Genomic DNA, 18,227 nt, shown 5'->3' on the forward strand with positions numbered 1-18,227 from the left:
GAAGCCATGCAGAAGTCAATAAGACCAGCATGTACAGGTGTAGACTTCTGCAGGGAGCTTTCTGCACTGAGAAGCCATGCAGAAGTCAATAAAACCAGCGTGTACAGGTGTAGACATCTGCAGGGGAGCTTTCTGCACCGAGAAGCCATGGAGAAGCCAATAAGACCAGCGTGTACAGGTGTCGACTTCTGCAGGGGAGCTTTCTGCACCGAGAAGCCATGGAGAAGCCATTAAGACCAGCATGTACAGGTGTAGACTTCTGCAGGGGAGCTTTCTTCACCGAGAAGCCATGGAGAAGTCAATAAGACCAGCATGTACATGTGTAGACTTCTGCAGGGGAGCTTTCTGCACAGAGAAGCCATGGAGAAGCCAATAAAACAAGCATGTACAGGTGTAGACTTCTGCAGGGGAGCTTTCTGCACAGAGAAGCCATGCAGAAGCCAATAAGACCAGCATGTACAGGTGTAGACTTCTGCAGGGGAGCTTTCTGCACTGAGAAGCCATGCAGAAGTCAATAAAACCAGCGTGTACAGGTGTAGACATCTGAAGGGGAGCTTTCTGCACAGAGAAGCCATGGAGAAGCCAATAAAACAAGCATGTACAGGTGTAGACTTCTGCAGGGGAGCTTTCTGCACTGAGAAGCCATGCAGAAGTCAATAAGACCAGCATGTACAGGTGTAGACTTCTGCAGGGAGCTTTCTGCACTGAGAAGCCATGCAGAAGTCAATAAAACCAGCGTGTACAGGTGTAGACATCTGCAGGGGAGCTTTCTGCACCGAGAAGCCATGGAGAAGCCAATAAGACCAGCGTGTACAGGTGTCGACTTCTGCAGGGGAGCTTTCTGCACCGAGAAGCCATGGAGAAGCCATTAAGACCAGCATGTACAGGTGTAGACTTCTGCAGGGGAGCTTTCTTCACCGAGAAGCCATGGAGAAGTCAATAAGTCCAGCGTTTACAGGTGTAGACTTCAGCAGGGGAGCTTTCTGCACTGAGAAGCCATGGAGAAGTCAGTAAGTCCAGCGTGTACGGGTGTAGACTTCTGCAGGGGAGCTTTCTGCACTGAGAAGCCATGGAGAAGCCAATAAGACCAGCATGTACAGGTGTAGACTTCTGCAGGGGAGCTTTCTGCACAGAGAAGCCATGGAGAAGCCAATAAAACAAGCATGTACAGGTGTAGACTTCTGCAGGGGAGCTTTCTGCACAGAGAAGCCATGCAGAAGCCAATAAGACCAGCATGTACAGGTGTAGACTTCTGCAGGGGAGCTTTCTGCACTGAGAAGCCATGCAGAAGTCAATAAAACCAGCGTGTACAGGTGTAGACATCTGAAGGGGAGCTTTCTGCACCGAGAAGCCATGGAGAAGCCAATAAGACCAGCGTGTACAGGTGTCGACTTCTGCAGGGGAGCTTTCTGCACCGAGAAGCCATGGAGAAGCCATTAAGACCAGCATGTACAGGTGTAGACTTCTGCAGGGGAGCTTTCTTCACCGAGAAGCCATGGAGAAGTCAATAAGACCAGCATGTACATGTGTAGACTTCTGCAGGGGAGCTTACTGCACTGAGAAGCCATGGAGAAGTCAGTAAGTCCAGCATGTACAGGTGTAGACTTCAGCAGGGGAGCTTTCTGCACTGAGAAGCCATGGAGAAGTCAGTAAGTCCAGCGTGTACGGGTGTAGACTTCTGCAGGGGAGCTTTCTGCACAGAGAAGCCATGGAGAAGCCAATAAAACAAGCGTGTACAGGTGTAGACTTCTGCAGGGGAACTTTCTGCACCGAGAAGCCATGGAGAAGCCATTAAGACCAGCGTGTACAGGTGTAGACTTCTGCAGGGGATCTTTCTGCACTGAGAAGCCGTGGGGAAGTCAATAAGACAAGCATGTAAAGGTGTAGACATATGCAGGGGAGCTTGCTGCACCGAGAAGCCCTGGAGAAGCCAATAAGACCAGCATGTACAGGTGTAGACTTCTGCAGGGGAGGGTTCTGCACAGAGAAGCCAAGGAGAAGCCAATAAGTCCAGCATGTACAGGTGTAGACTTCTGCAGGGGAGCTTTCTGCACTGAGAAGCCATGCAGAAGCCAATAAGACCAGCATGTACAGGTGTAGACTTCTGCAGGGGAGCTTTCTGCACTGAGAAGCCATGCAGAAGCCAATAAGACCAGCATGTACAGGTGTAGCCTTCTGCAGGGGAGCTTTCTGCACCGAGAAGCCGTGGAGAAAACAATAAGACCAGCATTTACAGGTGTAGACTTCTGCAGGGGAGCTTTCTGCACCGAGAAGCCACGGAGAAGTCAATAAAACCAGTATGTAGAGGTGTAGACTTCTGCAGGGGAGCTTTCTGCACAGAGAAGCCACGGAGAAGTCATTAAGACCAGCATGTACAGGTGTAGACTTCTGCAGGGGAGTGTTCTGCACTGAGAAGCCGTGCAGAAGCCAATAAGACCAGCATGTACAGGTGTAGACTTCTGCAGGGGAGCGTTCTTCACTGAGAAGCCATGCAAAAGTCAATAAGACCAGCATGTACAGGTGTAGACTTCTGCAGGGGAGCTTTCTGCACTGAGAAGCCATGGAAAAGTCAATAAGACCAGCATGTACAGGTGTAGACTTCTGCAGGGGAGCTTTCTGCACTGAGAAGCCATGGAGAAGTGAATAAGACCAGCATGTACAGGTGTCGACTTCTGCAGGGGAGCTTTCTGCACTGAGAAGCCATGGAGAAGTCAATAAGACCAGCATGTAGAGGTGTAGACTTCTGCAGGGGAGCGTTCTTCACTGAGAAGCCGCGTAGAAGTCAATAAGACCAGCATGTACAGGTGTAGACTTCTGCAGGGGAGCTTTCTGCACTGAGAAGCCATGGAGAAGTCACTAAGACCAGCATGTACAGGTGTTTACTTCTGGAGGGAGCTTTCTGCACCGAGAAGCCATGGAGAAGTCATTAAGACCAGCATGTACAGGTGTAGACTTCGGCAGGGGAGCATTCTGCACCAAGAAGCCATAGGGAAGTGAATAAGACCAGCATGTACAGGTGTAGACTTCTGCAGGGGAGCTTTCTGCACCAAGAAGCCATGGAGAAGCCAATAAGACCAGCATGTACAGGTGTAGACTTCTGCAGGGGAGCTTTCTGCACCGAGATGACGTGCAAAAGTCAATAAGACGAGCATGTACAGTTGTAGACTTCTGCAGGGGAGCTTTCTGTACCGAGAAGCCGTAGATTAGTCAATAAAACCAGTATGTACAGGTGTAGACTTCTGCAGGGGAGCTTTCTGCACAGAGAAGCCATGGAGAAGTCAATAAGACCAGCATGTACAGGTGTAGACTTCTGCAGGGGAGGTTTCTGCACTGAGAAGCCGAGGAGAAGCCAATGAAACCAGCATGTACAGGTTTAGACTTCTGCAGGGGAGTGTTCTGCACTGAGAAGCCGTGCAGAAGCCAATAAGACCAGCATGTACAGGTGTAGACTTCTGCAGGGGAGCGTTCTTCACTGAGAAGCCATGCAAAAGTCAATAAAACAAGCATGTACAGGTGTATACTTCTGCAGGGAGCTTTCTGCACCGAGATGCCATGGGGAAGTGAATAAGACCAGCATGTACAGGTGTAGACTTCTGCAGGGGAGCATTCTGCACCAAGAAGCCATGGGGAAGTGAATAAGACCAGCATGTACAGGTGTAGACTTCTGCAGGGGAGCTTTCTGCACTGAGAAGCCATGCAGAAGCCAATAAGACCAGCATGTACAGGTGTAGCCTTCTGCAGGGGAGCTTTCTGCACCGAGAAGCCGCGGAGAAACCAATAAGACCAGCATTTACAGGTGTAGACTTCTGCAGGGGAGATTTCTGCACCGAGAAGCCACGGAGAAGTCAATAAAACCAGCATGTACAGGTGTAGACTTCTGCAGGGGAGCTTTCTGCACTGAGATGCCGTGCAGAAGTCAATAAGACCAGCATGTACAGTTGTAGACTTCTGCAGGGGAGCTTTCTGCACCGAGAAGCCATGGAGAAGTCAATAAGACCAGCATGTACAGGTGTCTACTTCTGGAGGGAGCTTTCTGCACCGAGAAGCCATGGAGAAGCCATTAAGACCAGCATGTACAGGTGTAGACTTTGGCAGGGGAGCATTCTGCACCAAGAAGCCATGGGGAAGTGAATAAGACCAGCATGTACAGGTGTAGACTTCTGCAGGGGAGCTTTCTGCACCGAGAAGCCATGGAGAAGTCAATAAGACCAGCATGTACAGGTGTCTACTTCTGGAGGGAGCTTTCTGCACCGAGAAGCCATGGAGAAGCCATTAAGACCAGCATGTACAGGTGTAGACTTTGGCAGGGGAGCATTCTGCACCAAGAAGCCATGGGGAAGTGAATAAGACCAGCATGTACAGGTGTAGACTTCTGCAGGGGAGCTTTCTGCACCAAGAAGCCATGGAGAAGCCAATAAGACCAGCATGTACAGGTGTAGACTTCTGCAGGGGAGCTTTCTGCACCGAGATGACGTGCAAAAGTCAATAAGACGCGCATGTACAGTTGTAGACTTCTGCAGGGGAGCTTTCTGTACCGAGAAGCCGTGGAGAAGTCAATAAGACCAGCATGTACAGGTGTAGACTTCTGCAGGGGAGCTTTCTGCACCGAGAAGCCATGGAGAAGCCAATAAGACCAGCATGTGCAGGTGTAGACTTCTGCAGGGGAGCTTTCTGCACTGCTAAGCCATGGGGAAGTCAATAAGACCAGCATGTAGAGGTGTAGACTTCTGCAGGGGAGCTTTCTGCACTGAGAAGCCATGGAGAAGCCAATAAGACCAGCGTGTACAGGTGTCGACTTCTGCAGGGGAGCTTTCTGCACCGAGAAGCCATGGAGAAGCCATTAAGACCAGCATGTACAGGTGTAGACTTCTGCAGGGGAGCTTTCTTCACCGAGAAGCCATGGAGAAGTCAATAAGACCAGCATGTACATGTGTAGACTTCTGCAGGGGAGCTTTCTGCACCGAGATGCCATGGAGAAGCCAATAAAACAAGCATGTACAGGTGTAGACTTCTGCAGGGGAGCTTTCTGCACTGAGAAGCCATGCAGAAGTCAATAAGACCAGCATGTACAGGTGTAGACTTCTGCAGGGGAGCTTTCTGCACTGAGAAGCCATGCAGAAGTCAATAAAACCAGCGTGTACAGGTGTAGACATCTGCAGGGGAGCTTTATGCACCGAGAAGCCATGGAGAAGCCAATAAGACCAGCGTGTACAGGTGTCGACTTCTGCAGGGGAGCTTTCTGCACCGAGAAGCCATGGAGAAGCCAATAAGACCAGCATGTACAGGTGTAGACTTCTGCAGGGGAGCTTTCTGCACCGAGATGACGTGCAAAAGTCAATAAAACGAGCATGTACAGTTGTAGACTTCTGCAGGGGAGCTTTATGTACCGAGAAGCCGTGGAGAAGTCAATAAAACCAGTATGTACAGGTGTAGACTTCTGCAGGGGAGCTTTCTGCACAGAGAAGCCATGGAGAAGTCAATAAGACCAGCATGTACAGGTGTAGACTTCTGCAGGGGAGCTTTCTGCACTGCTAAGCCATGGAGAAGTCAATAAGACCAGCATGTACAGGTGTAGACTTCTGCAGGGGAGGTTTCTGCACTGAGAAGCCGAGGAGAAGCCAATGAAACCAGCATGTACAGGTTTAGACTTCTGCAGGGGAGCTTTCTGCACTGAGAAGCCGCGGAGAAGTCAATGAGACCAGCATGTACAGGTGTAGACTTCTGCAGGGGAGCTTTCTGCACCGAGATGACGTGCAAAAGTCAATAAGACGAGCATGTACAGTTGTAGACTTCTGCAGGGGAGCTTTCTGTACCGAGAAGCCGTGGAGAAGTCAATAAAACCAGTATGTACAGGTGTAGACTTCTGCAGGGGAGCTTTCTGCACAGAGAAGCCATGGAGAAGTCAATAAGACCAGCATGTACAGGTGTAGACTTCTGCAGGGGAGATTTCTGCACTGCTAAGCCATGGAGAAGTCAATAAGACCAGCATGTACAGGTGTAGACTTCTGCAGGGGAGGTTTCTGCACTGAGAAGCCGAGGAGAAGCCAATGAAACCAGCATGTACAGGTTTAGACTTCTGCAGGGGAGCTTTCTGCACTGAGAAGCCGCGGAGAAGTCAATGAGACCAGCATGTACAGGTGTAGACTTCTGCAGGGGAGCTTTCTGCACCGAGATGACGTGCAAAAGTCAATAAGACGAGCATGTACAGTTGTAGACTTCTGCAGGGGAGCTTTCTGTACCGAGAAGCCGTGGAGAAGTCAATAAAACCAGTATGTACAGGTGTAGACTTCTGCAGGGGAGCTTTCTGCACAGAGAAGCCATGGAGAAGTCAATAAGACCAGCATGTACAGGTGTAGACTTCTGCAGGGGAGATTTCTGCACTGCTAAGCCATGGAGAAGTCAATAAGACCAGCATGTACAGGTGTAGACGTCTGCAGGGGAGGTTTCTGCACTGAGAAGCCGAGGAGAAGCCAATGAAACCAGCATGTACAGGTTTAGACTTCTGCAGGGGAGCTTTCTGCACTGAGAAGCCGCGGAGAAGTCAATGAGACCAGCATGTACAGGTGTAGACTTCAGCAGGGGAGCTTTCTGCACTGAGAAGCCATGGAGAAGTCAGTAAGTCCAGCGTTTACAGGTGTAGACTTCAGCAGGGGAGCTTTCTGCACTGAGAAGCCATGGAGAAGTCAGTAAATCCAGCGTGTACGGGTGTAGACTTCTGCAGGGGAGCTTTCTGCACTGAGAAGCCATGGAGAAGCCAATAAGACCAGCGTGTACAGGTGTCGACTTCTGCAGGGGAGCTTTCTGCACCGAGAAGCCATGGAGAAGCCATTAAGACCAGCATGTACAGGTGTAGACTTCTGCAGGGGAGCTTTCTTCACCGAGAAGCCATGGAGAAGTCAATAAGACCAGCATGTACATGTGTAGACTTCTGCAGGGGAGCTTTCTGCACAGAGAAGCCATGGAGAAGCCAATAAAACAAGCATGTACAGGTGTAGACTTCTGCAGGGGAGCTTTCTGCACTGAGAAGCCATGCAGAAGTCAATAAGACCAGCATGTACAGGTGTAGACTTCTGCAGGGGAGCTTTCTGCACTGAGAAGCCATGCAGAAGTCAATAAAACCAGCGTGTACAGGTGTAGACATCTGCAGGGGAGCTTTATGCACCGAGAAGCCATGGAGAAGCCAATAAGACCAGCGTGTACAGGTGTCGACTTCTGCAGGGGAGCTTTCTGCACCGAGAAGCCATGGAGAAGCCAATAAGACCAGCATGTACAGGTGTAGACTTCTGCAGGGGAGCTTTCTGCACCGAGATGACGTGCAAAAGTCAATAAGACGAGCATGTACAGTTGTAGACTTCTGCAGGGGAGCTTTCTGTACCGAGAAGCCGTGGAGAAGTCAATAAAACCAGTATGTACAGGTGTAGACTTCTGCAGGGGAGCTTTCTGCACAGAGAAGCCATGGAGAAGTCAATAAGACCAGCATGTACAGGTGTAGACTTCTGCAGGGGAGGTTTCTGCACTGAGAAGCCGAGGAGAAGCCAATGAAACCAGCATGTACAGGTTTAGACTTCTGCAGGGGAGCTTTCTGCACTGAGAAGCCGCGGAGAAGTCAATGAGACCAGCATGTACAGGTGTAGACTTCAGCAGGGGAGCTTTCTGCACTGAGAAGCCATGGAGAAGTCAGTAAGTCCAGCGTTTACAGGTGTAGACTTCAGCAGGGGAGCTTTCTGCACTGAGAAGCCATGGAGAAGTCAGTAAGTCCAGCTTGTACGGGTGTAGACTTCTGCAGGGGAGCTTTCTGCACCGAGAAGCCATGGAGAAGTCAATAAGACCAGCATGTACAGGTGTTTACTTCTGGAGGGAGCTTTCTGCACCGAGAAGCCATGGAGAAGCCAATAAGACCAGCATGTACAGGTGTAGACTTCTGCAGGGGAGCTTTCTGCACCGAGATGACGTGCAAAAGTCAATAAGACGAGCATGTACAGGTGTAGACTTCTGCAGGGGAGCTTTCTGTACCGAGAAGCCGTGGAGAAGTCAATAAAACCAGTATGTACAGGTGTAGACTTCTGCAGGGGAGCTTTCTGCACAGAGAAGCCATGGAGAAGTCAATAAGACGAGCATGTACAGGTGTAGACTTCTGCACGGGAGCTTTCTGTACCGAGAAGCCGTGGAGAAGTCAATAAAACCAGTATGTACAGGTGTAGACTTCTGCAGGGGAGCTTTCTGCACAGAGAAGCCATGGAGAAGTCAATAAGACCAGCATGTATAGGTGTAGACTTCTGCAGGGGAGTGTTCTGCACTGAGAAGCCGTGCAGAAGCCAATAAGACCAGCATGTACAGGTGTAGACTTCTGCAGGGGAGCGTTCTTCATTGAGAAGCCATGCAAAAGTCAATAAAACAAGCATGTACAGGTGTATACTTCTGCAGGGAGCTTTCTGCACCGAGATGCCATGGAGAAGTCAATATGACCAGCATGTACAGGTGTAGACTTCTGCAGGGGAGCTTTCTGCACTGAGATGCCATGCAGAAGTCAATAAGACCAGCATGTACAGTTGTAGACTTCTGCAGGAGAGCTTTCTGCACTGAGATGCCATGCAGAAGTCAATATGACCAGCATGTACAGGTGTAGACTTCTGCAGGAGAGCTTTCTGCACCGAGAAGCCATGGAGAAGTCAATAAGACCAGCATGTACAGGTGTAGACTTCTGCAGGGGAGCTTTCTGCACTGAGAAGCCATGCAGAAGTCAATAAGACCAGCATGTACAGGTGTTTACTTCTGGAGGGAGCTTTCTGCACCGAGAAGCCATGGAGAAGCCATTAAGACCAGCATGTACAGGTGTAGACTTCGGCAGGGGAGCATTCTGCACCAAGAAGCCATGGGGAAGTGAATAAGACCAGCATGTACAGGTGTAGACTTCTGCAGGGGAGCTTTCTGCACCGAGAAGCCATGTAGAAGCCAATAAGACCAGTATTTAGTGGTGTAGACTTCTGCAGGGGAGCTTTCTGCACTGAGAAGCCATGGAGAAGCCAATAAAACAAGCGAGTATAGGTGTAGACTTCTGCAGGGGAACTTTCTGCACCGAGAAGCCATGGAGAAGCCATTAAGACCAGCGTGTACAGGTGTAGACTTCTGCAGGGGAGCTTTCTGCACCGAGAAGCCATGTAGAAGCCAATAAGACCAGTATTTAGTGGTGTAGACTTCTGCAGGGGAGCTTTCTGCACTGAGAAGCTGTGGGGAAGTCAATAAGACAAGCATGTAAAGGTGTAGACATATGCAGGGGAGCTTGCTGCACCGAGAAGCCATGGAGAAGCCAATAAGACCAGCATGTACAGGTGTAGACTTCTGCAGGGGAGGGTTCTGCACAGAGAAGCCAAGGAGAAGCCAATAAGTCCAGCATGTACAGGTGTAGACTTCTGCAGGGGAGCTTTCTGCACTGAGAAGCCATGCAGAAGCCAATAAGACCAGCATGTACAGGTGTAGACTTCTGCAGGGGAGCTTTATGCACTGAGAAGCCATGCAGAAGCCAATAAGATCAGCATGTACAGGTGTAGCCTTCTGCAGGGGAGCTTTCTGCACCGAGAAGCCGCGGAGAAACCAATAAGACCAGCATTTACAGGTGTAGACTTCTGCAGGGGAGCTTTCTGCACCGAGAAGCCACGGAGAAGTCAATAAAACCAGTATGTACAGGTGTAGACTTCTGCAGGGGAGCTTTAAAACAAGCATGTACAGGTGTATACTTCTGCAGGGAGCTTTCTGCACCGAGATGCAATGGAGAAGTCAATATGACCAGCATGTACAGGTGTAGACTTCTGCAGGGGAGCTTTCTGCACTGAGATGACGTGCAGAAGTCAATAAGACCAGCATGTACAGGTGTAGACTTCTGCAGGGGAGCTTTCTGCACCGAGAAGCCATGGAGAAGTCAATAAGACCAGCATGTACAGGTGTAGACTTCTGCAGGGGAGCTTTCTGCACTGAGAAGCCATGGAGAAGTCAATAAGACCAGCATGTACAGGTGTAGACTTCGGCAGGGGAGCTTTCTGCACCAAGAAGCCATGGAGAAGCCAATAAGACCAGCATGTACAGGTGTAGACTTCTGCAGGGGAGCTTTCTGCACCGAGATGACGTGCAAAAGTCAATAAGACGAGCATGTACAGTTGTAGACTTCTGCAGGGGAGCTTTCTGTACCGAGAAGCCGTGGAGAAGTCAATAAAACCAGCATGTACAGGTGTAGACTTCTGCAGGGGAGGTTTCTGCACTGAGAAGCCGAGGAGAAGCCAATGAAACCAGCATGTACAGGTTTAGACTTCTGCAGGGGAGCTTTCTGCACTGAGAAGCCATGGAGAAGTCAATAAGACCAGCATGTACAGGTGTAGACTTCTGCAGGGGAGGTTTCTGCACTGAGAAGCCGATGAGAAGCCAATGAAACCAGCATGTACAGGTTTAGACTTCTGCAGGGGAGCTTTCTGCACTGAGAAGCCGCGGAGAAGTCAATGAGACCAGCATGTACAGGTGTAGACTTCAGCAGGGGAGCTTTCTGCACTGAGAAGCCATGGAGAAGTCAGTAAGTCCAGCGTGTACGGGTGTAGACTTCTGCAGGGGAGCTTTCTGCACTGAGAAGCCATGGAGAAGCCAATAAGACCAGCGTGTACAGGTGTCGACTTCTGCAGGGGAGCTTTCTGCACCGAGAAGCCATGGAGAAGCCATTAAGACCAGCATGTACAGGTGTAGACTTCGGCAGGGGAGCTTTCTGCACCAAGAAGCCATGGGGAAGTAAATAAGACCAGCATGTACAGGTGTAGACTTCTGCAGGGGAGGTTTCTGCACTGAGAAGCCATGGAGAAGTCAGTAAGTCCAGCGTGTACGGGTGTAGACTTCTGCAGGGGAGCTTTCTGCACTGAGAAGCCATGGAGAAGCCAATAAGACCAGCGTGTACAGGTGTCGACTTCTGCAGGGGAGCTTTCTGCACCGAGAAGCCATGGAGAAGCCATTAAGAACAGCATGTACAGGTGTAGACTTCTGCAGGGGAGCTTTCTTCACCGAGAAGCCATGGAGAAGTCAATAAGACCAGCATGTACATGTGTAGACTTCTGCAGGGGAGCTTTCTGCACAGAGAAGCCATGGAGAAGCCAATAAAACAAGCATGTACAGGTGTAGACTTCTGCAGGGGAGCTTTCTGCACTGAGAAGCCATGCAGAAGTCAATAAGACCAGCATGTACAGGTGTAGACTTCTGCAGGGGAGCTTTCTGCACTGAGAAGCCATGCAGAAGTCAATAAAACCAGCGTGTACAGGTGTAGACATCTGCAGGGGAGCTTTATGCACCGAGAAGCCATGGAGAAGCCAATAAGACCAGCGTGTACAGGTGTCGACTTCTGCAGGGGAGCTTTCTGCACCGAGAAGCCATGGAGAAGCCAATAAGACCAGCATGTACAGGTGTAGACTTCTGCAGGGGAGCTTTCTGCACCGAGATGACGTGCAAAAGTCAATAAAACGAGCATGTACAGTTGTAGACTTCTGCAGGGGAGCTTTCTGTACCGAGAAGCCGTGGATTAGTCAATAAAACCAGTATGTACAGGTGTAGACTTCTGCAGGGGAGCTTTCTGCACAGAGAAGCCATGGAGAAGTCAATAAGACCAGCATGTACAGGTGTAGACTTCTGCAGGGGAGATTTCTGCACTGCTAAGCCATGGAGAAGTCAATAAGACCAGCATGTACAGGTGTAGACTTCTGCAGGGGAGGTTTCTGCACTGAGAAGCCGAGGAGAAGCCAATGAAACCAGCATGTACAGGTTTAGACTTCTGCAGGGGAGCTTTCTGCACTGAGAAGCCGCGGAGAAGTCAATGAGACCAGCATGTACAGGTGTAGACTTCTGCAGGGGAGCTTTCTGCACCGAGATGACGTGCAAAAGTCAATAAGACGAGAATGTACAGTTGTAGACTTCTGCAGGGGAGCTTTCTGTACCGAGAAGCCGTGGAGAAGTCAATAAAACCAGTATGTACAGGTGTAGACTTCTGCAGGGGAGCTTTCTGCACAGAGAAGCCATGGAGAAGTCAATAAGACCAGCATGTACAGGTGTAGACTTCTGCAGGGGAGATTTCTGCACTGCTAAGCCATGGAGAAGTCAATAAGACCAGCATGTACAGGTGTAGACTTCTGCAGGGGAGGTTTCTGCACTGAGAAGCCGAGGAGAAGCCAATGAAACCAGCATGTACAGGTTTAGACTTCTGCAGGGGAGCTTTCTGCACTGAGAAGCCGCGGAGAAGTCAATGAGACCAGCATGTACAGGTGTAGACTTCAGCAGGGGAGCTTTCTGCACTGAGAAGCCATGGAGAAGTCAGTAAGTCCAGCGTTTACAGGTGTAGACTTCAGCAGGGGTGCTTTCTGCACTGAGAAGCCATGGAGAAGTCAGTAAGTCCAGCGTGTACGGGTGTAGACTTCTGCAGGGGAGCTTTCTGCACTGAGAAGCCATGGAGAAGCCAATAAGACCAGCGTGTACAGGTGTCGACTTCTGCAGGGGAGCTTTCTGCACCGAGAAGCCATGGAGAAGCCATTAAGACCAGCATGTACAGGTGTAGACTTCTGCAGGGGAGCTTTCTTCACCGAGAAGCCATGGAGAAGTCAATAAGACCAGCATGTACATGTGTAGACTTCTGCAGGGGAGCTTTCTGCACAGAGAAGCCATGGAGAAGCCAATAAAACAAGCATGTACAGGTGTAGACTTCTGCAGGGGAGCTTTCTGCACTGAGAAGCCATGCAGAAGTCAATAAGACCAGCATGTACAGGTGTAGACTTCTGCAGGGGAGCTTTCTGCACTGAGAAGCCATGCAGAAGTCAATAAAACCAGCGTGTACAGGTGTAGACATCTGCAGGGGAGCTTTATGCACCGAGAAGCCATGGAGAAGCCAATAAGACCAGCGTGTACAGGTGTCGACTTCTGCAGGGGAGCTTTCTGCACCGAGAAGCCATGGAGAAGCCAATAAGACCAGCATGTACAGGTGTAGACTTCTGCAGGGGAGCTTTCTGCACCGAGATGACGTGCAAAAGTCAATAAGACGAGCATGTACAGTTGTAGACTTCTGCAGGGGAGCTTTCTGTACCGAGAAGCCGTGGAGAAGTCAATAAAACCAGTATGTACAGGTGTAGACTTCTGCAGGGGAGCTTTCTGCACAGAGAAGCCATGGAGAAGTCAATAAGACCAGCATGTACAGGTGTAGACTTCTGCAGGGGAGGTTTCTGCACTGAGAAGCTGAGGAGAAGCCAATGAAACCAGCATGTACAGGTTTAGACTTCTGCAGGGGAGCTTTCTGCACTGAGAAGCCGCGGAGAAGTCAATGAGACCAGCATGTACAGGTGTAGACTTCAGCAGGGGAGCTTTCTGCACTGAGAAGCCATGGAGAAGTCAGTAAGTCCAGCGTTTACAGGTGTAGACTTCAGCAGGGGAGCTTTCTGCACTGAGAAGCCATGGAGAAGTCAGTAAGTCCAGCGTGTACGGGTGTAGACTTCTGCAGGGGAGCTTTCTGCACTGAGAAGCCATGGAGAAGCCAATAAGACCAGCGTGTACAGGTGTCGACTTCTGCAGGGGAGCTTTCTGCACCGAGAAGCCATGGAGAAGTCAATAAGACCAGCATGTACAGGTGTTTACTTCTGGAGGGAGCTTTCTGCACCGAGAAGCCATGGAGAAGCCATTAAGACCAGCATGTACAGGTGTAGACTTCGGCAGGGGAGCATTCTGCACCAAGAAGCCATGGGGAAGTAAATAAGACCAGCATGTACAGGTGTAGACTTCTGCAGGGGAGCTTTCTGCACCGAGAAGCCGTGGAGAAGTCAATAAGAACAGCATGTACAGGAATAGACTTCTGCAGGGGAGCTTTCTGCACTGAGAAGCCGCAGAGAAGTCAATAAGACCAGCATGTACAGGTGTAGACTTCTGCAGGGGAGCTTTCTGCACCGAGATGACGTGCAAAAGTCAATAAGACGAGCATGTACAGTTGTAGACTTCTGCAGGGGAGCTTTCTGTACCGAGAAGCCGTGGAGAAGTCAATAAAACCAGTATGTACAGGTGTAGACTTCTGCAGGGGAGCTTTCTGCACAGAGAAGCCATGGAGAAGTCAATAAGACCAGCATGTACAGGTGTAGACTTCTGCAGGGGAGGTTTCTGCACTGAGAAGCCGAGGAGAAGCCAATGAAACCAGCATGTACAGGTTTAGACTTCTGCAGGGGAGCTTTCTGCACTGAGAAGCCGCGGAGAAGTCAATGAGACCAGCATGTACAGGTGTAGACTTCAGCAGGGGAGCTTTCTGCACTGAGAAGCCATGGAGAAGTCAGTAAGTCCAGCGTTTACAGGTGTAGACTTCAGCAGGGGAGCTTTCTGCACTGAGAAGCCATGGAGAAGTCAATAAGTCCAGCGTGTACGGGTGTAGACTTCTGCAGGGGAGCTTTCTGCACTGAGAAGCCATGGAGAAGCCAATAAGACCAGCGTGTACAGGTGTCGACTTCTGCAGGGGAGCTTTCTGCACCGAGAAGCCATGGAGAAGCCATTAAGACCAGCATGTACAGGTGTAGACTTCTGCAGGGGAGCTTTCTTCACCGAGAAGCCATGGAGAAGTCAATAAGACCAGCATGTACATGTGTAGACTTCTGCAGGGGAGCTTTCTGCACAGAGAAGCCATGGAGAAGCCAATAAAACAAGCATGTACAGGTGTAGACTTCTGCAGGGGAGCTTTCTGCACTGAGAAGCCATGCAGAAGTCAATAAGACCAGCATGTACAGGTGTAGACTTCTGCAGGGGAGCTTTCTGCACTGAGAAGCCATGCAGAAGTCAATAAAACCAGCGTGTACAGGTGTAGACATCTGCAGGGGAGCTTTATGCACCGAGAAGCCATGGAGAAGCCAATAAGACCAGCGTGTACAGGTGTCGACTTCTGCAGGGGAGCTTTCTGCACCGAGAAGCCATGGAGAAGCCAATAAGACCAGCATGTACAGGTGTAGACTTCTGCAGGGGAGCTTTCTGCACCGAGATGACGTGCAAAAGTCAATAAAACGAGCATGTACAGTTGTAGACTTCTGCAGGGGAGCTTTCTGTACCGAGAAGCCATGGAGAAGTCAATAAGACCAGCATGTACAGGTGTAGACTTCTGCAGGGGAGCTTTCTGCACAGAGAAGCCATGGAGAAGTCAATAAGACCAGCATGTACAGGTGTAGACTTCTGCAGGGGAGATTTCTGCACTGCTAAGCCATGGAGAAGTCAATAAGACCAGCATGTACAGGTGTAGACTTCTGCAGGGGAGGTTTCTGCACTGAGAAGCCGAGGAGAAGCCAATAAGACCAGCATGTACAGGTGTAGACTTCTGCAGGGGAGATTTCTGCACTGCTAAGCCATGGAGAAGTCAATAAAACCAGTATGTACAGGTGTAGACTTCTGCAGGGGAGCTTTCTGCACAGAGAAGCCGAGGAGAAGCCAATGAAACCAGCATGTACAGGTTTAGACTTCTGCAGGGGAGCTTTCTGCACAGAGAAGCCATGGAGAAGTCAATAAGACCAGCATGTACAGGTGTAGACTTCTGCAGGGGAGATTTCTGCACTGCTAAGCCATGGAGAAGTCAATAAGACCAGCATGTACAGGTGTAGACTTCTGCAGGGGAGCTTTCTGCACAGAGAAGCCATGGAGAAGTCAATAAGACCAGCATGCATAGGTGTAGACTTCTGCAGCAGAGCTTTCTGCACTGAGAAGCCATGGAGAAGTCAATAAAACCAGCATGTACAGGTGTAGACTTCTGCAGGGGAGGTTTCTGCACTGAGAAGCCGAGGAGAAGCCAATGAAACCAGCATGTACAGGTTTAGACTTCTGCAGGGGAGCTTTCTGCACTGAGAAGCCGCGGAGAAGTCAATGAGACCAGCATGTACAGGTGTAGACTTCTGCAGGGGAGCTTTCTGCACCGAGATGACGTGCAAAAGTCAATAAGACGAGCATGTACAGTTGTAGACTTCTGCAGGGGAGCTTTCTGTACCGAGAAGCCGTGGAGAAGTCAATAAAACCAGTATGTACAGGTGTAGACTTCTGCAGGGGAGCTTTCTGCACAGAGAAGCCATGGAGAAGTCAATAAGACCAGCATGTACAGGTGTAGACTTCTGCAGGGGAGCTTTCTGCACAGAGAAGCCATGGAGAAGTCAATAAGACCAGCATGTACAGGTGTAGACTTCTGCAGGGGAGATTTCTGCACAGAGAAGCCATGGAGAAGTCAATAAGACCAGCATGTACAGGTGTAGACTTCTGCAGGGGAGATTTCTGCACTGCTAAGCCATGGAGAAGTCAATAAGACCAGCATGTACAGGTGTAGACGTCTGCAGGGGAGGTTTCTGCACTGAGAAGCCGAGGAGAAGCCAATGAAACCAGCATGTACAGGTTTAGACTTCTGCAGGGGAGCTTTCTGCACTGAGAAGCGGCGGAGAAGTCAATGAGACCAGCATGTACAGGTGTAGACTTCAGCAGGGGAGCTTTCTGCACTGAGAAGCCATGGAGAAGTCAGTAAGTCCAGCGTTTACAGGTGTAGACTTCAGCAGGGGAGCTTTCTGCACTGAGAAGCCATGGAGAAGTCAGTAAGTCCAGCGTGTACGGGTGTAGACTTCTGCAGGGGAGCTTTCTGCACTGAGAAGCCATGGAGAAGCCAATAAGACCAGCGTGTACAGGTGTCGACTTCTGCAGGGGAGCTTTCTGCACCGAGAAGCCATGGAGAAGCCATTAAGACCAGCATGTACAGGTGTAGACTTCTGCAGGGGAGCTTTCTTCACCGAGAAGCCATGGAGAAGTCAATAAGACCAGCATGTACATGTGTAGACTTCTGCAGGGGAGCTTTCTGCACAGAGAAGCCATGGAGAAGCCAATAAAACAAGCATGTACAGGTGTAGACTTCTGCAGGGGAGCTTTCTGCACTGAGAAGCCATGCAGAAGTCAATAAGACCAGCATGTACAGGTGTAGACTTCTGCAGGGGAGCTTTCTGCACTGAGAAGCCATGCAGAAGTCAATAAAACCAGTGTGTACAAGTGTAGACATCTGCAGGGGAGCTTTATGCACCGAGAAGCCATGGAGAAGCCAATAAGACCAGCGTGTACAGGTGTCGACTTCTGCAGGGGAGCTTTCTGCACCGAGAAGCCATGGAGAAGCCAATAAGACCAGCATGTACAGGTGTAGACTTCTGCAGGGGAGCTTTCTGCACCGAGATGACGTGAAAAGTCAATAAGACGAGCATGTACAGTTGTAGACTTCTGCAGGGGAGCTTTCTGTACCGAGAAGCCGTGGAGAAGTCAATAAAACCAGTATGTACAGGTGTAGACTTCTGCAGGGGAGCTTTCTGCACAGAGAAGCCATGGAGAAGTCAATAAGACCAGCATGTACAGGTGTAGACTTCTGCAGGGGAGGTTTCTGCACTGAGAAGCTGAGGAGAAGCCAATGAAACCAGCATGTACAGGTTTAGACTTCTGCAGGGGAGCTTTCTGCACTGAGAAGCCGCGGAGAAGTCAATGAGACCAGCATGCATAGGTGTAGACTTCTGCAAGGGAGCTTTCTGCACTGAGAAGCCATGGAGAAGTCAGTAAGTCCAGCGTTTACAGGTGTAGACTTCAGCAGGGGAGCTTTCTGCACTGAGATGACGTGCAGAAGTCAATAAGACCAGCATGTACAGTTGTAGACTTCTGCAGGGGAGCTTTCTGCACCGAGAAGCCATGGAAAAGTCAATAAGACCAGCATGTACAGGTGTAGACTTCTGCAGGGGAGCTTTCTGCACTGAGATGACGTGCAGAAGTCAATAAGACCAGCATGTACAGTTGTAGACTTCTGCAGGGGAGCTTTCTGCACCGAGAAGCCATGGAAAAGTCAATAAGACCAGCATGTACAGGTGTAGACTTCTGCAGGGGAGCTTTCTGCACAGAGAAGCCATGGAGAAGTCAATAAGACCAGCATGTACAGGTGTTTACTTCTGGAGGGAGCTTTCTGCACCGAGAAGCCATGGAGAAGCCATTAAGACCAGCATGTACAGGTGTAGACTTCGGCAGGGGAGCATTCTGCACCAAGAAGCCATGGGGAAGTGAATAAGACCAGCATGTACAGGTGTAGACATCTGCAGGGGAGCGTTCTGCACCAAGAAGCCATGGAGAAGCCAATAAGACCAGCATGTACAGGTGTAGACTTCTGCAGGGGAGCTTTCTGCACCGAGATGACGTGCAAAAGTCAATAA

This window comes from Ambystoma mexicanum, chromosome 4p (assembly GCF_040938575.1).
Source record: "Ambystoma mexicanum isolate Mex_15411 chromosome 4p, UKY_AmexF1_1, whole genome shotgun sequence".
Lineage (NCBI taxonomy): Eukaryota > Metazoa > Chordata > Amphibia > Caudata > Ambystomatidae > Ambystoma > Ambystoma mexicanum.